General features: G+C 43.5%; 1 protein-coding gene and 29 non-coding genes across 31 annotated transcripts in view; 19 read left to right on the top strand and 11 right to left on the bottom strand.

The window, feature by feature from the left end:
• The window catches only part of gpc3 (glypican 3), a 197,295-nt gene that overhangs the window by 144,844 nt on the left and 32,245 nt on the right, over nucleotides 1–20,206 (top strand). The window lies entirely within an intron of this gene.
• On the top strand, nucleotides 586–667 carry trnas-gcu (transfer RNA serine (anticodon GCU)). The gene has a single exon. It is a non-coding gene; the product is annotated as a tRNA-Ser (tRNA).
• Nucleotides 1,417–1,498, top strand: trnas-gcu (transfer RNA serine (anticodon GCU)). Its single transcript has one exon. It is a non-coding gene; the product is annotated as a tRNA-Ser (tRNA).
• On the top strand, nucleotides 2,248–2,329 carry trnas-gcu (transfer RNA serine (anticodon GCU)). Its single transcript has one exon. It is a non-coding gene; the product is annotated as a tRNA-Ser (tRNA).
• On the top strand, nucleotides 3,079–3,160 carry trnas-gcu (transfer RNA serine (anticodon GCU)). Its single transcript has one exon. It is a non-coding gene; the product is annotated as a tRNA-Ser (tRNA).
• trnaa-agc (transfer RNA alanine (anticodon AGC)) lies at nucleotides 3,714–3,786 on the bottom strand. The gene has a single exon. It is a non-coding gene; the product is annotated as a tRNA-Ala (tRNA).
• On the top strand, nucleotides 3,909–3,990 carry trnas-gcu (transfer RNA serine (anticodon GCU)). Its single transcript has one exon. It is a non-coding gene; the product is annotated as a tRNA-Ser (tRNA).
• Nucleotides 4,544–4,616, bottom strand: trnaa-agc (transfer RNA alanine (anticodon AGC)). Its single transcript has one exon. It is a non-coding gene; the product is annotated as a tRNA-Ala (tRNA).
• Nucleotides 4,739–4,820, top strand: trnas-gcu (transfer RNA serine (anticodon GCU)). Its single transcript has one exon. It is a non-coding gene; the product is annotated as a tRNA-Ser (tRNA).
• Nucleotides 5,374–5,446, bottom strand: trnaa-agc (transfer RNA alanine (anticodon AGC)). The gene has a single exon. It is a non-coding gene; the product is annotated as a tRNA-Ala (tRNA).
• Nucleotides 5,569–5,650, top strand: trnas-gcu (transfer RNA serine (anticodon GCU)). Its single transcript has one exon. It is a non-coding gene; the product is annotated as a tRNA-Ser (tRNA).
• trnaa-agc (transfer RNA alanine (anticodon AGC)) lies at nucleotides 6,203–6,275 on the bottom strand. Its single transcript has one exon. It is a non-coding gene; the product is annotated as a tRNA-Ala (tRNA).
• Nucleotides 6,398–6,479, top strand: trnas-gcu (transfer RNA serine (anticodon GCU)). The gene has a single exon. It is a non-coding gene; the product is annotated as a tRNA-Ser (tRNA).
• Nucleotides 7,034–7,106, bottom strand: trnaa-agc (transfer RNA alanine (anticodon AGC)). Its single transcript has one exon. It is a non-coding gene; the product is annotated as a tRNA-Ala (tRNA).
• trnas-gcu (transfer RNA serine (anticodon GCU)) lies at nucleotides 7,229–7,310 on the top strand. Its single transcript has one exon. It is a non-coding gene; the product is annotated as a tRNA-Ser (tRNA).
• trnaa-agc (transfer RNA alanine (anticodon AGC)) lies at nucleotides 7,863–7,935 on the bottom strand. Its single transcript has one exon. It is a non-coding gene; the product is annotated as a tRNA-Ala (tRNA).
• Nucleotides 8,058–8,139, top strand: trnas-gcu (transfer RNA serine (anticodon GCU)). The gene has a single exon. It is a non-coding gene; the product is annotated as a tRNA-Ser (tRNA).
• On the bottom strand, nucleotides 8,694–8,766 carry trnaa-agc (transfer RNA alanine (anticodon AGC)). The gene has a single exon. It is a non-coding gene; the product is annotated as a tRNA-Ala (tRNA).
• Nucleotides 8,889–8,970, top strand: trnas-gcu (transfer RNA serine (anticodon GCU)). The gene has a single exon. It is a non-coding gene; the product is annotated as a tRNA-Ser (tRNA).
• On the bottom strand, nucleotides 9,525–9,597 carry trnaa-agc (transfer RNA alanine (anticodon AGC)). The gene has a single exon. It is a non-coding gene; the product is annotated as a tRNA-Ala (tRNA).
• Nucleotides 9,720–9,801, top strand: trnas-gcu (transfer RNA serine (anticodon GCU)). Its single transcript has one exon. It is a non-coding gene; the product is annotated as a tRNA-Ser (tRNA).
• trnaa-agc (transfer RNA alanine (anticodon AGC)) lies at nucleotides 10,356–10,428 on the bottom strand. Its single transcript has one exon. It is a non-coding gene; the product is annotated as a tRNA-Ala (tRNA).
• Nucleotides 10,549–10,630, top strand: trnas-gcu (transfer RNA serine (anticodon GCU)). The gene has a single exon. It is a non-coding gene; the product is annotated as a tRNA-Ser (tRNA).
• On the bottom strand, nucleotides 11,185–11,257 carry trnaa-agc (transfer RNA alanine (anticodon AGC)). Its single transcript has one exon. It is a non-coding gene; the product is annotated as a tRNA-Ala (tRNA).
• On the top strand, nucleotides 14,718–14,808 carry trnas-gcu (transfer RNA serine (anticodon GCU)). The gene has a single exon. It is a non-coding gene; the product is annotated as a tRNA-Ser (tRNA).
• On the top strand, nucleotides 15,543–15,622 carry trnas-gcu (transfer RNA serine (anticodon GCU)). The gene has a single exon. It is a non-coding gene; the product is annotated as a tRNA-Ser (tRNA).
• On the top strand, nucleotides 16,354–16,435 carry trnas-gcu (transfer RNA serine (anticodon GCU)). Its single transcript has one exon. It is a non-coding gene; the product is annotated as a tRNA-Ser (tRNA).
• On the bottom strand, nucleotides 16,973–17,045 carry trnaa-agc (transfer RNA alanine (anticodon AGC)). Its single transcript has one exon. It is a non-coding gene; the product is annotated as a tRNA-Ala (tRNA).
• Nucleotides 17,164–17,244, top strand: trnas-gcu (transfer RNA serine (anticodon GCU)). Its single transcript has one exon. It is a non-coding gene; the product is annotated as a tRNA-Ser (tRNA).
• trnas-gcu (transfer RNA serine (anticodon GCU)) lies at nucleotides 19,614–19,695 on the top strand. The gene has a single exon. It is a non-coding gene; the product is annotated as a tRNA-Ser (tRNA).

The raw sequence follows: 20,206 nt of genomic DNA, 5'->3' as shown, positions 1-20,206 counted from the left end.
GGGCAATGTACCCAAAGGCCGTAACATACATTTTGGTACTGGGTCACGTGCATAGACTTTTGAAGAAGACTTGAGTGATACACAAGATACTTGATGATTAGTGATGGGACAGTTAAAAGACTGAGAAGTAGAGAAAAGGGCTTCTTGGAGAATGCAGGCATCGATCCCGCTACCTCTCGCATGCGAAGCAAGCGCTCTACCACTTGAGCTAATTCCCCACAGACAGAAAAGAAAAAGGGTAAAAAATCTCACGATTTTCAGTAGCTTCTATTCAAATAAACATCAAAGGGACTCTGTGTAAAGCCCTGACCCAGTCTGCAGCAGATTGTTGTACTTGACAAGATACTCTGTCTTAAATGAAAACTCCAAACTACCGAGACAAGGACGTTCTGGAGAATGCGGGTATCGATCCCACTACTTCTCGCATGCTAAGCGAGCACTCTACCACTTGAGCTAATTCCCCACACATACTCTAAAAACTGAATCAGAAAACCTCAGGGTTTCAAGTAGGGTCCGTTCTTACGACCATTGAAAGACATCTGTGAAACCATGATCATCTCACCTACAGTCAGTAACATAAGCAAGGACGAGGTGGCCGAGTGGTTAAGGCGTTGGACTGCTAATCCATTGTGCTCTGCACGCGTGGGTTTGAATCCCATCCTCGTCGGAAGCTTTAAGTTGTGATGTGGCCTCAGAAACAGTAAAACTTTGTCTGTGTTATGGGTCTACTATGGATCGATTATAAAAGATCACACTGGGATGTACAGATTCGGTCATGGCTACATTGCTTGTTGTTTCAATTCTGCCATGTACTCTTGATGATGAGAAAAAGGGCAATGTACCCAAAGGCCGTAACGTACATTTTGGTACTGGGTCACGCGCATAGACTGTTGAAGAAGACTTGAGTAATACACAATATACTTGATCATTAGTGATGGGACATGTAAAAGACTGAGCAGTAGAGAAAAGGGCTTCTTGGAGAATGCAGGCATCGATCCCGCTACCTCTCGCATGCGAAGCAAGCGCTCTACCACTTGAGCTAATTCCCCACAGACAGAGAAGAAAAAGGGTAAAAAATCTCACCATTTTCAGTAGCTTCTATTCAAATGAACATCAAAGGGACTCTGTGTAAAGCCCTGACCCAGTCTGCAGCAGATTGTTGTACTTGACAAGATACTCTGTCTTAAATGAAAAGTCCAAACTACCGAGACAAGGACGTTCTGGAGAATGCGGGTATCGATCCCGCTACTTCTCGCATGCTAAGCGAGCGCTCTACCACTTGAGCTAATTCCTCACACATACTCTAAAAACTGAATCAGAAAACCTCAGGGTTTCAAGTAGGGTCCGTTCTTACGACCATTGAAAGACATCTGTGAAACCATGATCATCTCACCTACAGTCAGTAACATAAGCAAGGACGAGGTGGCCGAGTGGTTAAGGCGTTGGACTGCTAATCCATTGTGCTCTGCACGCGTGGGTTCGAATCCCATCCTCGTCGGAAGCTTTAAGTTGTGAAGTGGCCTCAGAAACAGTAAAACTTTGTCTGTGTTATGGGTCTACTATGGATAGATTAAAGAAGATCACACTGGGATGTACAGATTTGGTCATGGCTACATTGCTTGTTGTTTCAATTCTGCCATGTACTCTTGATGATGAGAAAAAGGGCAATGTACCCAAAGGCCGTAACATACATTTTGGTACTGGGTCACGCGCATAGACTTTTGAAGAAGACTTGAGTGATACACAAGATACTTGATGATTAGTGATGGGACAGTTAAAAGACTGAGAAGTAGAGAAAAGGGCTTCTTGGAGAATGCAGGCATCGATCCCGCTACCTCTCGCATGCGAAGCAAGCGCTCTACCACTTGAGCTAATTCCCCACAGACAGAAAAGAAAAAGGGTAAAAAATCTCACGATTTTCAGTAGCTTCTATTCAAATGAACATCAAAGGGACTCTGTGTAAAGCCCTGACCCAGTCTGCAGCAGATTGTTGTACTTGACAAGATACTCTGTCTTAAATGAAAACTCCAAACTACCGAGACAAGGACGTTCTGGAGAATGCGGGTATCGATCCCGCTACTTCTCGCATGCTAAGCGAGCACTCTACCACTTGAGCTAATTCCCCACACATACTCTAAAAACTGAATGAGAAAACCTCAGGGTTTCAAGTAGGGTCCGTTCTTACGACCATTGAAAGACATCTGTGAAACCATGATCATCTCACCTACAGTCAGTAACATAAGCAAGGACGAGGTGGCCGAGTGGTTAAGGCGTTGGACTGCTAATCCATTGTGCTCTGCACGCGTGGGTTTGAATCCCATCCTCGTCGGAAGCTTTAAGTTGTGATGTGGCCTCAGAAACAGTAAAACTTTGTCTGTGTTATGGGTCTACTATGGATCGATTATAAAAGATCACACTGGGATGTACAGATTCGGTCATGGCTACATTGCTTGTTGTTTCAATTCTGCCATGTACTCTTGATGATGAGAAAAAGGGCAATGTACCCAAAGGCCGTAACGTACATTTTGGTACTGGGTCACGCGCATAGACTGTTGAAGAAGACTTGAGTAATACACAATATACTTGATCATTAGTGATGGGACATGTAAAAGACTGAGCAGTAGAGAAATGGGCTTCTTGGAGAATGCAGGCATCGATCCCGCTACCTCTCGCATGCAAAGCAAGCGCTCTACCACTTGAGCTAATTCCCCACAGACAGAGAAGAAAAAGGGTAAAAAATCTCACGATTTTCAGTAGCTTCTATTCAAATGAACATCAAAGGGACTCTGTGTAAAGCCCTGACCCAGTCTGCAGCAGATTGTTGTACTTGACAAGATACTCTGTCTTAAATGAATAGTAAAAACTACCGAGACAAGGACATTCTGGAGAATGCAGGTATCGATCCCGCTACTTCTCGCATGCTAAGCGAGCGCTCTACCACTTGAGCTAATTCCCCACACATACTCTAAAAACTGAATCAGAAAACCTCAGGGTTTCAAGTAGGGTCCGTTCTTACGACCATTGAAAGACATCTGTGAAACCATGATCATCTCACCTACAGTCAGTAACATAAGCAAGGACGAGGTGGCCGAGTGGTTAAGGCGTTGGACTGCTAATCCATTGTGCTCTGCACGCGTGGGTTCGAATCCCATCCTCGTCGGAAGCTTTAAGTTGTGAAGTGGCCTCAGAAACAGTAAAACTTTGTCTGTGTTATGGGTCTACTATGGATAGATTAAAGAAGATCACACTGGGATGTACAGATTCGGTCATGGCTACATTGCTTGTTGTTTCAATTCTGCCATGTACTCTTGATGATGAGAAAAAGGGCAATGTACCCAAAGGCCGTAACATACATTTTGGTACTGGGTCACGCGCATAGACTTTTGAAGAAGACTTGAGTATACACAAGATACTTGATGATTAGTGATGGGACAGTTAAAAGACTGAGAAGTAGAGAAAAGGGCTTCTTGGAGAATGCAGGCATCGATCCCGCTACCTCTCGCATGCGAAGCAAGCGCTCTACCACTTGAGCTAATTCCCCACAGACAGAGAAGAAAAAGGGTAAAAAATCTCACCATTTTCAGTAGCTTCTATTCAAATGAACATCAAAGGGACTCTGTGTAAAGCCCTGACCCAGTCTGCAGCAGATTGTTGTACTTGACAAGATACTCTGTCTTAAATGAAAAGTCCAAACTACCGAGACAAGGACGTTCTGGAGAATGCGGGTATCGATCCCGCTACTTCTCGCATGCTAAGCGAGCGCTCTACCACTTGAGCTAATTCCCCACACATACTCTAAAAACTGAATCAGAAAACCTCAGGGTTTCAAGTAGGGTCCGTTCTTACGACCATTGAAAGACATCTGTGAAACCATGATCATCTCACCTACAGTCAGTAACATAAGCAAGGACGAGGTGGCCGAGTGGTTAAGGCGTTGGACTGCTAATCCATTGTGCTCTGCACGCGTGGGTTCGAATCCCATCCTCGTCGGAAGCTTTAAGTTGTGAAGTGGCCTCAGAAACAGTAAAACTTTGTCTGTGTTATGGGTCTACTATGGATAGATTAAAGAAGATCACACTGGGATGTACAGATTCGGTCATGGCTACATTGCTTGTTGTTTCAATTCTGCCATGTACTCTTGATGATGAGAAAAAGGGCAATGTACCCAAAGGCCGTAACATACATTTTGGTACTGGGTCACGCGCATAGACTTTGAAGAAGACTTGAGTAATACACAAGATACTTGATGATTAGTGATGGGACAGTTAAAAGACTGAGAAGTAGAGAAAAGGGCTTCTTGGAGAATGCAGGCATCGATCCCGCTACCTCTCGCATGCGAAGCAAGCGCTCTACCACTTGAGCTAATTCCCCACAGACAGAGAAGAAAAAGGGTAAAAAATCTCACGATTTTCAGTAGCTTCTATTCAAATGAACATCAAAGGGACTCTGTGTAAAGCCCTGACCCAGTCTGCAGCAGATTGTTGTACTTGACAAGATACTCTGTCTTAAATGAAAAGTCCAAACTACCGAGACAAGGACGTTCTGGAGAATGCGGGTATCGATCCCGCTACTTCTCGCATGCTAAGCGAGCGCTCTACCACTTGAGCTAATTCCCCACACATACTCTAAAAACTGAATCAGAAAACCTCAGGGTTTCAAGTAGGGTCCGTTCTTACGACCATTGAAAGACATCTGTGAAACCATGATCATCTCACCTACAGTCAGTAACATAAGCAAGGACGAGGTGGCCGAGTGGTTAAGGCGTTGGACTGCTAATCCATTGTGCTCTGCACGCGTGGGTTTGAATCCCATCCTCGTCGGAAGCTTTAAGTTGTGAAGTGGCCTCAGAAACAGTAAAACTTTGTCTGTGTTATGGGTCTACTATGGATCGATTAAAAAGATCACACTGGGATGTACAGATTCGGTCATGGCTACATTGCTTGTTGTTTCAATTCTGCCATGTACTCTTGATGATGAGAAAAAGGGCAATGTACCCAAAGGCCGTAACATACATTTTGGTACTCGGTCACGCGCATAGACTGTTGAAGAAGACTTGAGTAATACACAAGATACTTGATCATTAGTGATGGGACATGTAAAAGACTGAGCAGTAGAGAAAAGGGCTTCTTGGAGAATGCAGGCATCGATCCCGCTACCTCTCGCATGCGAAGCAAGCGCTCTACCACTTGAGCTAATTCCCCACAGACAGAGAAGAAAAAGGGTAAAAAATCTCACGATTTTCAGTAGCTTCTATTCAAATGAACATCAAAGGGACTCTGTGTAAAGCCCTGACCCAGTCTGCAGCAGATTGTTGTACTTGACAAGATACTCTGTCTTAAATGAAAAGTCCAAACTACCGAGACAAGGACGTTCTGGAGAATGCGGGTATCGATCCCGCTACTTCTCGCATGCTAAGCGAGCGCTCTACCACTTGAGCTAATTCCCCACACATACTCTAAAAACTGAATCAGAAAACCTCAGGGTTTCAAGTAGGGTCCGTTCTTACGACCATTGAAAGACATCTGTGAAACCATGATCATCTCACCTACAGTCAGTAACATAAGCAAGGACGAGGTGGCCGAGTGGTTAAGGCGTTGGACTGCTAATCCATTGTGCTCTGCACGCGTGGGTTCGAATCCCATCCTCGTCGGAAGCTTTAAGTTGTGAAGTGGCCTCAGAAACAGTAAAACTTTGTCTGTGTTATGGGTCTAATATGGATGGATTAAAAAGATACACTGGGATGTAAAGATTCAGTCACGGCTACATTGCTTGTTGTTTGAATTCTGCCATGTACTCTTGATGATGAGAAAAAGGGCTATGTACCCAAAGGCCGTAACATACATTTTGGTACTCGGTCACGCGCATAGACTGTTGAAGAAGACTTGAGTAATACACAAGATACTTGATCATTAGTGATGGGACATGTAAAAGACTGAGCAGTAGAGAAATGGGCTTCTTGGAGAATGCAGGCATCGATCCCGCTACCTCTCGCATGCAAAGCAAGCGCTCTACCACTTGAGCTAATTCCCCACAGACAGAGAAGAAAAAGGGTAAAAAATCTCACCATTTTCAGTAGCTTCTATTCAAATGAACGTCAAAGGGACTCTGTGTAAAGCCCTGACCCAGTCTGCAGCAGATTGTTGTACTTGACAAGATACTCTGTCTTAAATGAAAAGTCCAAACTACCGAGACATGGACGTTCTGGAGAATGCGGGTATCGATCCCGCTACTTCTCGCATGCTAAGCGAGCGCTCTACCACTTGAGCTAATTCCCCACACATACTCTAAAAACTGAATGAGAAAACCTCAGGGTTTCAAGTAGGGTCCGTTCTTACGACCATTGAAAGACATCTGTGAAACCATGATCATCTCACCTACAGTCAGTAACATAAGCAAGGACGAGGTGGCCGAGTGGTTAAGGCGTTGGACTGCTAATCCATTGTGCTCTGCACGCGTGGGTTCGAATCCCATCCTCGTCGGAAGCTTTAAGTTGTGAAGTGGCCTCAGAAACAGTAAAACTTTGTCTGTGTTATGGGTCTACTATGGATAGATTAAAGAAGATCACACTGGGATGTACAGATTCGGTCATGGCTACATTGCTTGTTGTTTCAATTCTGCCATGTACTCTTGATGATGAGAAAAAGGGCAATGTACCCAAAGGCTGTAACATACATTTTGGTACTGGGTCACGCGCATAGACTTTTGAAGAAGACTTGAGTAATACACAAGATACTTGATGATTAGTGATGGGACAGTTAAAAGACTGAGAAGTAGAGAAAAGGGCTTCTTGGAGAATGCAGGCATCGATCCCGCTACCTCTCGCATGCGAAGCAAGCGCTCTACCACTTGAGCTAATTCCCCACAGACAGAAAAGAAAAAGGGTAAAAAATCTCACGATTTTCAGTAGCTTCTATTCAAATGAACGTCAAAGGGACTCTGTGTAAAGCCCTGACCCAGTCTGCAGCAGATTGTTGTACTTGACAAGATACTCTGTCTTAAATGAAAAGTCCAAACTACCGAGACAAGGACGTTCTGGAGAATGCGGGTATCGATCCCGCTACTTCTCGCATGCTAAGCGAGCGCTCTACCACTTGAGCTAATTCCCCACACATACTCTAAAAACTGAATCAGAAAACCTCAGGGTTTCAAGTAGGGTCCGTTCTTACGACCATTGAAAGACATCTGTGAAACCATGATCATCTCACCTACAGTCAGTAACATAAGCAAGGACGAGGTGGCCGAGTGGTTAAGGCGTTGGACTGCTAATCCATTGTGCTCTGCACGCGTGGGTTCGAATCCCATCCTCGTCGGAAGCTTTAAGTTGTGAAGTGGCCTCAGAAACAGTAAAACTTTGTCTGTGTTATGGGTCTAATATGGATGGATTAAAAATGATAACACTGGGATGTAAAGATTCAGTCACGGCTACATTGCTTGTTGTTTCAATTCTGCCATGTACTCTTGATGATGAGAAAAAGGGCTATGTACCCAAAGGCCGTAACATACATTTTGGTACTCGGTCACGCGCATAGACTGTTGAAGAAGACTTGAGTAATACACAAGATACTTGATCATTAGTGATGGGACATGTAAAAGACTGAGCAGTAGAGAAATGGGCTTCTTGGAGAATGCAGGCATCGATCCCGCTACCTCTCGCATGCAAAGCAAGCGCTCTACCACTTGAGCTAATTCCCCACAGACAGAGAAGAAAAAGGGTAAAAATCTCACATTTTCAGTAACTTCTATTCAAATGAACGTCAAAGGGACTCTGTGTAAAGCCCTGACCCAGTCTGCAGCAGATTGTTGTACTTGACAAGATACTCTGTCTTAAATGAAAAGTCCAAACTACCGAGACAAGGACGTTCTGGAGAATGCGGGTATCGATCCCGCTACTTCTCGCATGCTAAGCGAGCGCTCTACCACTTGAGCTAATTCCCCACACATACTCTAAAAACTGAATGAGAAAACCTCAGGGTTTCAAGTAGGGTCCGTTCTTACGACCATTGAAAGACATCTGTGAAACCATGATCATCTCACCTACAGTCAGTAACATAAGCAAGGACGAGGTGGCCGAGTGGTTAAGGCGTTGGACTGCTAATCCATTGTGCTCTGCACGCGTGGGTTCGAATCCCATCCTCGTCGGAAGCTTTAAGTTGTGAAGTGGCCTCAGAAACAGTAAAACTTGTCTGTGTTATGGGTCTACTATGGATAGATTAAAGAAGATCACACTGGGATGTACAGATTCGGTCATGGCTACATTGCTTGTTGTTTCAATTCTGCCATGTACTCTTGATGATGAGAAAAAGGGCAATGTACCCAAAGGCCGTAACATACATTTTGGTACTGGGTCACGCGCATAGACTTTTGAAGAAGACTTGAGTAATACACAAGATACTTGATGATTAGTGATGGGACAGTTAAAAGACTGAGAAGTAGAGAAAAGGGCTTCTTGGAGAATGCAGGCATCGATCCCGCTACCTCTCGCATGCAAAGCAAGCGCTCTACCATTTGAGCTAATTCCCCACAGAGGGAGCAAGAAAAAGGGTAAAAAATCTCACGATTTTCAGTAGCTTCTATTCAAATGAACGTCAAAGGGACTCTGTGTAAAGCCCTGACCCAGTCTGCAGCAGATTGTTGTACTTGACAAGATACTCTGTCTTAAATGAAAAGTCCAAACTACCGAGACAAGGACGTTCTGGAGAATGCGGGTATCGATCCCGCTACTTCTCGCATGCTAAGCGAGCGCTCTACCACTTGAGCTAATTCCCCACACATACTCTAAAAACTGAATCAGAAAACCTCAGGGTTTCAAGTAGGGTCCGTTCTTACGACCATTGAAAGACATCTGTGAAACCATGATCATCTCACCTACAGTCAGTAACATAAGCAAGGACGAGGTGGCCGAGTGGTTAAGGCGTTGGACTGCTAATCCATTGTGCTCTGCACGCGTGGGTTCGAATCCCATCCTCGTCGGAAGCTTTAAGTTGTGAAGTGGCCTCAGAAACAGTAAAACTTTGTCTGTGTTATGGGTCTACTATGGATAGATTAAAGAAGATCACACTGGGATGTACAGATTCGGTCATGGCTACATTGCTTGTTGTTTCAATTCTGCCATGTACTCTTGATGATGAGAAAAAGGGCAATGTACCCAAAGGCCGTAACATACATTTTGGTACTGGGTCACGCGCATAGACTTTTGAAGAAGACTTGAGTGATACACAAGATACTTGATCATTAGTGATGGGACAGTTAAAAGACTGAGAAGTAGAGAAAAGGGCTTCTTGGAGAATGCAGGCATCGATCCCGCTACCTCTCGCATGCGAAGCAAGCGCTCTACCACTTGAGCTAATTCCCCACAGACAGAAAAGAAAAAGGGTAAAAAATCTCACGATTTTCAGTAGCTTCTATTCAAATGAACGTCAAAGGGACTCTGTGTAAAGCCCTGACCCAGTCTGCAGCAGATTGTTGTACTTGACAAGATACTCTGTCTTAAATGAAAAGTCCAAACTACCGAGACAAGGACGTTCTGGAGAATGCGGGTATCGATCCCGCTACTTCTCGCATGCTAAGCGAGCGCTCTACCACTTGAGCTAATTCCCCACACATACTCTAAAAACTGAATCAGAAAACCTCAGGGTTTCAAGTAGGGTCCGTTCTTACGACCATTGAAAGACATCTGTGAAACCATGATCATCTCACCTACAGTCAGTAACATAAGCAAGGACGAGGTGGCCGAGTGGTTAAGGCGTTGGACTGCTAATCCATTGTGCTCTGCACGCGTGGGTTCGAATCCCATCCTCGTCGGAAGCTTTAAGTTGTGAAGTGGCCTCAGAAACAGTAAAACTTTGTCTGTGTTATGGGTCTACTATGAATAGATTAAAAATGATAACACTGGGATGTAAAGATTCAGTCACGGCTACATTGCTTGTTGTTTCAATTCTGCCATGTACTCTTGATGATGAGAAAAAGGGCAATGTACCCAAAGGCTGTAACATACATTTTGGTACTCGGTCACGCGCATAGACTGTTGAAGAAGACTTGAGTAATACACAAGATACTTGATCATTAGTGATGGGACATGTAAAAGACTGAGCAGTAGAGAAATGGGCTTCTTGGAGAATGCAGGCATCGATCCCGCTACCTCTCACATGCAAAGCAAGCGCTCTACCACTTGAGCTAATTCCCCACAGACAGAGAAGAAAAAGGGTAAAAAATCTCACGATTTTCAGTAGCTTCTATTCAAATGAACGTCAAAGGGACTCTGTGTAAAGCCCTGACCCAGTCTGCAGCAGATTGTTGTACTTGACAAGATACTCTGTCTTAAATGAAAAGTCCAAACTACCGAGACAAGGACGTTCTGGAGAATGCGGGTATCGATCCCGCTACTTCTCGCATGCTAAGCGAGCGCTCTACCACTTGAGCTAATTCCCCACATACTCTAAAAACTGAATCAGAAAACCTCAGGGTTTCAAGTAGGGTCCGTTCTTACGACCATTGAAAGACATCTGTGAAACCATGATCATCTCACCTACAGTCAGTAACATAAGCAAGGACGAGGTGGCTGAGTGGTTAAGGCGTTGGACTGCTAATCCATTGTGCTCTGCACGCGTGGGTTCGAATCCCATCCTCGTCGGAAGCTTTAAGTTGTGAAGTGGCCTCAGAAACAGTAAAACTTTGTCTGTGTTATGGGTCTACTATGGATAGATTAAAGAAGATCACACTGGGATGTACAGATTCGGTCATGGCTACATTGCTTGTTGTTTCAATTCTGCCATGTACTCTTGATGATGAGAAAAAGGGCAATGTACCCAAAGGCCGTAACATACATTTTGGTACTGGGTCACGCGCATAGACTTTTGAAGAAGACTTGAGTAATACACAAGATACTTGATGATTAGTGATGGGACAGTTAAAAGACTGAGAAGTAGAGAAAAGGGCTTCTTGGAGAATGCAGGCATCGATCCCGCTACCTCTCGCATGCGAAGCAAGCGCTCTACCACTTGAGCTAATTCCCCACAGACAGAAAAGAAAAAGGGTAAAAAATCTCACGATTTTCAGTAGCTTCTATTCAAATGAACGTCAAAGGGACTCTGTGTAAAGCCCTGACCCAGTCTGCAGCAGATTGTTGTACTTGACAAGATACTCTGTCTTAAATGAAAAGTCCAAACTACCGAGACAAGGACGTTCTGGAGAATGCGGGTATCGATCCCGCTACTTCTCGCATGCTAAGCGAGCGCTCTACCACTTGAGCTAATTCCCCACACATACTCTAAAAACTGAATCAGAAAACCTCAGGGTTTCAAGTAGGGTCCGTTCTTACGACCATTGAAAGACATCTGTGAAACCATGATCATCTCACCTACAGTCAGTAACATAAGCAAGGACGAGGTGGCCGCACCCGCTGCCGACTGGCCGTCAATCTAGTTCCTAACGAATTTCTAACAATCCTAACAAATTCCTAAAAGTCCTAACAAGTTCCTAACAAAGTCCTAACAAAGTCCTAACAATTCCTAACAAAGTCGTAACCAATCCTAACAAAGTACTACTATTTTGCGTGCTACGTCATCACGTATGTCATGCGCAGTGACTTACGCGGAAAAAACGAATGTTGTTGCTCCTCCGTCTCCTACTGTTTGACACCTGTTTAACCGAGGTAAAATTAGTATTTATGGTGGATATTTTATTTATATGGTGACTAGTTACTGTCCACCATAAAGAGATACTGTTGCTTGAATTATTATTCTAACATGTGCTGTAACTTGTACAGTTTTTAAAGATGACGAAGACAGGAAAACCGGACTCTTACTGGGCTGGTGTCATGCAGCTCTATGCTCAGGGGAAGTTTAAGTTTACCACTGGGAAGAGACCTGGAGCAAGAAGGTGGAAGTCTGTTATCCAGCGGATAAACGGATGCCCACTGACTCCTGCCTTCAACCAAAATGTCCGGACGATCGACATATTTGGGAAAAAATCCCCTGCTACTGCGGCTATCATACGGTAAGTGAATTTCTTTATTGTATACATAACAATAGATGATAAAAAAGCTGTTTCATACCAGTGACTGTTGAAATTTTTAAGTGCTTCACGTAAGTTTTTTATTATTATTTTACCTATTCTTATATGTAAGACAAAAGCAGACATAATTTGAAATGGTTATAGAACATGGCAGATTTAATGATTTGTCACACAGTTTATTCAATGCTGTTTTTCCACAGTCAGCTGAGCAGGCAGGGATTCAAGCTGAAAGGTAACCTGTCTGATATTTGACACAATGAATAACTTGTTGCATATTCACTGATGGAAGCCAGTCATATGTTGCAAATAAATATTTTTCTCAGCATTGTAAAGTTTTAAGCTTAGGAGATTAATATGGGTTTGCTGAGCTCATCAAAATGAGAATACTTTTCTACTGCACTTCGTTTGCTGCTCCAATCAATCAGTGTTAATTAACTTTGTGTTTTTCTACTATTTCAATGACCCGTTTGTCACAGACTCTTCATGACCATGGCCGGCTGCCCAGAGACCTGACTCAACAGAGTGTCTGAGTGCATTTGCCTCAAGCTGTTGAAAGAATATCAGCAAGCAAGAAACGGCCAAAAGACACCAAGGGGAAGGTTTTACCCATCCCACAGTCTATTGTTCAAACATACTGCACATAAACAACTGCTTGAGGACTCCCAGCCCCATACAGAACAAGACCAACTTGTTGTAGTCACCATCAACAATCACTGTGTGTGCTTGGTAAGAAGTCCTTTATTTCAACAGATATTGCACTTTAAAGATGGCTTGACTTTGAAAAGAAACAATTTATGTTTTTATCTTCAGGCTACATGAGCGGCAGAAGAGAACAGACAGGGACTCTTCTCCAAGGTGTGAAGCTTCCTCCGAAGGTGTCCGTGGCTGACGCTCCTTCCCAGAAGCGAGACGGCTCCCTCCATTCCTGTGGAACACGGACATAAAGCATGGAGTTTAAGGAACCTGAAAACAGAGAAGGCGAGGCACTGATCCGTCAACGGGTTGGTGGAAAGCTGGCTTCACACAGCATTATCTCCATCATACCAGCCAGGACACTTTCACAGGCCCAGTTCTGCCAGCTTCTTGTATCCACAAACTGATCAGCCACCATCATCTGCTTGGTCTACTGTGAGCAGAAGCAGGTTCACAAGGCCATCCACTTCTTTGGGTTTCTGCTACGGTCACCAGCTCCAGTTTTGACCTCATTTGGACAAGGACAGTTCCCACCCCTGCCATCTCCTATGGCTCCAATGTATAGGTACTATACCACCACTTCACTCATCAATCCAGCAGCTGCTGCTGGTTCAGCATCATCATTACCATCAGATCAGGCTCCAGCCAATGAATCGCTACAGGAGTGGAGACAGAATAGGGCAGAATTAGAAGACCAGGACGGCTGGCATAAGGGGAACCTCCCAAAAAGGCCAATGGAAGCAGGACTACCACTATCAGTGTTCAGTTTGTGGTCAGGCAAAAACAAAAGCACTGGCCATACACAGATTAAGGGAAAATGGTACTGTCCAGCTCTGGACAGACTATTTTGGAATGGAAAGAGTCTGTTGGGAAGCAATGACTGTTTGAAAGATTTTTTTTAGTTTTCATTTTTTATTTGTGCCATCATTTTGTTTTAAAGCCAGAATTGTTTGTAAATTTCTACAGGACAACTGCCATGTTATGAGGGCTTAGTTAATAACTCTAATGATCTTTATCTCTTTGTTGCAGAAGAGTACATATATATATCAAACAATTGTGAAACCTTTTTGATAACGTAATTTTCTTGTAACCTCAGTTTTTCATGAAGCTAAATCACCTTGTAGTTAATATAGAACCTGACCTTTCAGTGAAATTACTCTGTTTCTTTACATTGCTGAAATTGGTGTCAAACTAAATCCGAGTTATTCTGTGTTTAGCTACAGAAAAATTACATATTATTAAGCTTTGTTGATATAAACACTAAAACAGGTTTTGGTCTTTAAATGTTTAAAATGTTCTTTCTGTAAAGAAATGTACTTTGCTGTGAGTTCTCAGTGGATACAAATCCAAGCACTTGGTTTTATTTTTGCCAGATGTTGAGCTATTTTTATCAGTGCATGCGAGGTTGCACAAGAATTTTGAAGGACGTTCTGGCTTTGCTCACTGATAGTTTTATATTCTGTATCTATAATATATTATGAGGGAGAACTGTTTTGAAGTAGATTATAATAAACACTGCAAAAAACTAATACAGACAAAAGAAATTAATGGAAGCATTTGACACTTTTCATTTTGGCTTGCATTGTATATGCTGAGTTTATGGCTGACAGATTAAAAGTGTGTGATCTGAAGTTCTCTTTGATATTTGTATGTTTTTAGTCAGCCTGTAGTTGCTGCTTTATACTTGTCGAGGTATATTGTTATTCCTCTGTGCATGTTGAGTAAAAGTGAATAAATATCACTGATCATTTATTTGTGTGTTCTATAATTTTGTTGTCCCTCTCAATAGTGATAAACAGTATAGTAATTCAGTAATTCAAAATTAAGAGTAATTTGGATGTTATTCTATATTGAACTTGAAAGTGTAAAAATGCTTAGGAGCATAAAACAATGACATGAAGGCTGTTGAAACATGTACTTGTGTAGAAGCTTCAGATTTTTCCTCCCTCTTCTCTCTTCCCCCCCTCTTTTCCCCCTCCTTTTTTTTCCCCCCACTTCTAGCAGTCCCTTTTGCCCCATTTTTGGCCGAGTGGTTAAGGCGTTGGACTGCTAATCCATTGTGCTCTGCACGCGTGGGTTCGAATCCCATCCTCGTCGGAAGCTTTAAGTTGTGAAGTGGCCTCTGAAACAGTAAAACTTTGTCTGTGTTATGGGTCTACTATGGATAGATTAAAGAAGATCACACTGGGATGTACAGATTCGGTCATGGCTACATTGCTTGTTGTTTCAATTCTGCCATGTACTCTTGATGATGAGAAAAAGGGCAATGTACCCAAAGGCCGTAACATACATTTTGGTACTGGGTCACGCGCATAGACTTTTGAAGAAGACTTGAGTGATACACAAGATACTTGATCATTAGTGATGGGACAGTTAAAAGACTGAGAAGTAGAGAAAAGGGCTTCTTGGAGAATGCAGGCATCGATCCCGCTACCTCTCGCATGCAAGCAAGCGCTCTACCACTTGAGCTAATTCCCCACAGACAGAAAGAAAAAGGGTAAAAAAATCTCACGATTTTCAGTAGCTTCTATTCAAATGAACGTCAAAGGGACTCTGTGTAAAGCCCTGACCCAGTCTGCAGCAGATTGTTGTACTTGACAGATACTCTGTCTTAATGAAAAGTCCAAACTACTGAGACAAGACGTTCTGGAGAATGCGGGTATTGATCCGCTACTTCTCGCATGCTAAGCAAGCGCCTACCACTTGAGCTAATTCCCACACATACTCTAAAAACTGAATAGAAAACCTCAGGGTTTCAAGTAGGGTCCGTTCTTACGACCATGAAAGACATCTGTGAAACCATGATCATCTCACCTACAGTCAGTAACATAAGCAAGGACGAGGTGCGAGTGGTTAAGGCGTTGGACTGCTAATCCATTGTGCTCTGCACGCGTGGGTTCGAATCCCATCCTCGTCGGAAGCTTTAAGTTGTGAAGTGGCCTCAGAAACAGTAAACTTTGTCTGTGTTATGGGTCTACTATGAATAGATTAAAAATGATACACTGGGATGTAAAGTTCGGTCACAGCTACATTGCTTGTTGTTTCAATTCTGCCATGTACTCTTGATGATGAGAAAAAGGGCAATGTACCCAAAGGCCGTAACATACATTTTGGTACTCGGTCACGCGCAAGACTTTTGAAGAAGACTTGAGTAATACACAAGATACTTGATCATTAGTGATGGGACATGTAAAAGACTGAGCAGTAGAGAAAAGGGCTTCTTGGAGAATGCAGGCATCGATCCCTACCTCTCGCATGCAAAGCAAGCGCTCTACCATTTGAGCTAATTCCCCACAGACAGAGAAGAAAAGGGTAAAAAATCTCACCATTTCAGTACTTCTATTCAAATGAACGTCAAAGGGATCTGTGTAAAGCCCTGACCCATCTGCAGCAGATTGTTGTACTGACAAGATACTCTGTCTTAAATGAAAAGTCCAACTACTGAGACATGGACGTTCTGGAGAATGCAGGTATCGATCCGCTACTTCTCACATGCTAAGCAGCCTCTACCACTTGAGCTATTCCCCACACATACTCTAAAGAAACTGAATGAGAAAACCTCAGGGTTTCAAGTAGGGTCCGTTCTACGACCATTGAAAGACATCTGTGAAACCATGATCATCTCACCTACAGTCAGTACATAGCAAGGACGAGGTGGCCGAGTGGTTAAGGCGTTGGACTGCTAATCCATTGTGCTCTGCACGCGTGGGTTTGAATCCCATCCTCGTCGGAAGCTTTAAGTTGTGAAGTGGCCTCAGAAACAGTAAAACTTTGTCTGTGTTATGGGTCTACTATGGATAGATTAAAGAAGATCACACTGGGATGTACAGATTGGTCATGGCTACATTGCTTTTGTTTCAATTCTGCCATGTACTCTTGATGATGAGAAAAAGGGCAATGACCAAAAGGCCGTAACATACATTTTGGTACTGGTCACGCGCATAGATTTGAAGAGACTTGAGTAATACACAAGATACTTGATATTAGTGATGGACATGTAAAAGACTGAGAAGTAGAGAAAAGGGCTTCTTGGAGAATGCAGGCATCGATCCCAGCTAACCTCTCGCATGCAAAGCAAGCGCTCTACCACTGAGCTAATTCCCCCAAGACAGAGAAGAAAAGGGTAAAAATCTCACCATTTCAGTACTTCTATTCAATGAACATCAAAGGGATCTGTGTAAAGCCCTGACCCAGTCTGCGCAGATTGTTGTACTTGACAAGATACTCTGTCTTAAATGAAAGTCCAACTACCGAGACAACGACGTTCTGGAGAATGCGGGTATCGATCCCGCTACTTCTCGCATGCTAAGCGAGCGCTCTACCACTTGAGCTAATTCCCCACACATACTCTAAAAACTGAATCAGAAAACCTCAGGGTTTCAAGTAGGTCCGTTCTTACGACCATTGAAAGACATCGTGAACCATGATCATCTCACCTACAGTCAGTACATAAGCAAGGACGAGGTGGCCGAGTGGTTAAGGCGTTGGACTGCTAATCCATTGTGCTCTGCACGCGTGGGTTCGAATCCATCCTCGTCGGAAGCTTAAGTTGTGAAGTGGCCTCAGAAACAGTAAACTTTGTCTGTGTTATGGTCTATATGATGGATTAAAATGATAACACTGGGATGTAAAGATTCAGTCATGGCTACATTGCTTGTTGTTTCAATTCTGCCATGTACTCTTGATGATGAGAAAAAGGCATGTACCAAAGGCCGTAAATACATTTTGGTACTCGGTCCGCGCATAGACTGTTGAAGAAGACTTGAGTAATACACAAGATACTTGATCATTAGTGATGGGACAGTTAAAAGACTGAGAGTAGAGAAAGGGCTTCTTGGAGAATGCAGGCATCGATCCCGCTACCTCTCGCATGCAAGCAAGCGCTCTACCATTGAGCTAATTCCCCACAGACAGAGAGAAAAGGGTAAAAAATCTCACCTTTTCAGTAGCTTCTATTCAAATGAACGTAAAGGGACTCTGTGTAAAGCCCTGACCCAGTCTGCAGCAGATTGTTGTACTTGACAAGATACTCTGTCTTAAATGAAAGTCCAAACTACCGAGACAAGGACTTCTGGAGAATGCGGTATCGATCCCTACTTCTCACATGCTAAGCGAGCGCTCTACCACTTGAGCTAATTCCCACACATACTCTAAAAACTGAATCAGAAAACCTCAGGGTTTCAAGTAGGGTCCGTTCTTACGACCATTGAAAGACATCTGTGAAACCATGATCATCTCACCTACAGTCAGTAACATAGCAAGGACGAGGTGGCCGAGTGGTTAAGGCGTTGGACTGCTATCCATTGTGCTCTGCACGCGTGGGTTGAATCCCATCCTTGTCGGAAGCTTTAAGTTGTGAAGTGGCCTCAGAAACAGTAAAACTTTGTCTGTGTTATGGTCTACTATGGATGGATTAAAAGATAACACTGGGATGTAAGATTCAGTCACGGCTACATTGCTTGTTGTTTCAATTCTGCCATGTACTCTTGATGATGAGAAAAGGGCAATGTACCCAAGGCCGTAACATACATTTTGGTACTCGGTCACGCGCATAGACTGTTGAAGAAGACTTGAGTAATACACAAGATACTTGATCATTAGTGATGGGACATGTAAAAGACTGAGCAGTAGAGAAAAGGGCTTCTTGGAGAATGCAGGCATCGATCCCACTACCTCTCGCATGCAAAGCAAGCGCTCTACCACTTGAGCTAATTCCCCACAGACAGAGAAGAAAAAGGGTAAAAAATCTCACCATTTTCAGTAACTTCTATTCAAATGAACGTCAAAGGGACTCTGTGTAAAGCCCTGACCCAGTCTGCAGCAGATTGTTGTACTTGACAAGATACTCTGTCTTAAATGAAAAGTCCAAACTACCGAGACATGGACGTTCTGGAGAATGCAGGTATCGATCCCGCTACTTCTCGCATGCTAAGCGAGCGCTCTACCACTTGAGCTAATTCCCCACACATACTCTAAAAACTGAATCAGAAAACCTCAGGGTTTCAAGTAGGGTCCGTTCTTACGACCATTGAAAGACATCTGTGAAACCATGATCATCTCACCTACAGTCAGTAACATAAGCAAGGACGAGGTGGCTGAGTGCTTAAGGCGTTGGACTGCTAATCCATTGTGCTCTGCACGCGTGGGTTGAATCCCATCCTCGTCGGAAGCTTTAATTGTGAAGTGGCCTCAGAAACAGTAAAACTTTGTCTGTGTTATGGGTCTACTATGGATAGATTAAAGAAGATCACACTGGGATGTACAGATTGGTCATGGCTACATTGCTTGCTGTTTCAATTCTGCCATGTACTCTTGATGATGAGAAAAAGGGCATGTACCCAAAGGCCATAACGTACATTTGGTACGGGTCACGCGCATAGATTTGAAGAAGACTTGAGTGATACACAAGATACTTGATGATTAGTGATGGGACACTTAAAAGACTGAGAAGTAGAGAAAAGGGCTTCTTGGAGAATGCAGGCATCGATCCCACTACCTCTCGCATGCAAAGCAAGCGCTCTACCACTTGAGCTAATTCCCCACAGACAGAGAAGAAAAAGGGTAAAAAATCTCACCATTTTCAGTAACTTCTATTCAAATGAACGTCAAAGGGACTCTGTGTAAAGCCCTGACCCAGTCTGCAGCAGATTGTTGTACTTGACAAGATACTCTGTCTTAAATGAAAAGTCCAAACTACCGAGACATGGACGTTCTGGAGAATGCAGGTATCGATCCCGCTACTTCTCGCATGCTAAGCGAGCGCTCTACCACTTGAGCTAATTCCCCACACATACTCTAAAAACTGAATGAGAAAACCTCAGGGTTTCAAGTAGGGTCCGTTCTTACGACCATTGAAAGACATCTGTGAAACCATGATCATCTCACCTACAGTCAGTAACATAAGCAAGGACGAGGTGGCCGAGTGGTTAAGGCGTTGGACTGCTAATCCATTGTGCTCTGCACGCGTGGGTTTGAATCCCATCCTTGTCGGAAGCTTTAAGTTGTGAAGTGGCCTCAGAAACAGTAAAACTTTGTCTGTGTTATGGGTCTAATATGGATGGATTAAAAATGATAACACTGGGATGTAAAGATTCAGTCACGGCTACATTGCTTGTTGTTTCAATTCTGCCATGTACTCTTGATGATGAGAAAAAGGGCAATGTACCCAAAGGCCGTAACATACATTTTGGTACTCGGTCACGCGCATAGACTGTTGAAGAAGACTTGAGTAATACACAAGATACTTGATCATTAGTGATGGGACATGTAAAAGACTGAGCAGTAGAGAAAGGGCTTCTTGGAGAATGCAGGCATCGATCCCGCTACCTCTCGCATGCAAAGCAAGCGCTCTACCACTTGAGCTAATTCCCCACAGACAGAGAAGAAAAAGGGTAAAAAATCTCACCATTTTCAGTAACTTCTATTCAAATGAACGTCAAAGGGACTCTGTGTAAAGCCCTGACCCAGTCTGCAGCAGATTGTTGTACTTGACAAGATACTC

The sequence above is a fragment of the Poecilia reticulata genome, chromosome 10 (genome assembly GCF_904066995.2).
Source record: "Poecilia reticulata chromosome 10, P_reticulata-male-v2, whole genome shotgun sequence".
NCBI classification, from domain to species: Eukaryota; Metazoa; Chordata; class Actinopteri; order Cyprinodontiformes; family Poeciliidae; genus Poecilia; species Poecilia reticulata.
Note: the sequence above shows the minus strand (reverse complement) of the source record. Positions and strands in the feature narration are given on the sequence as shown.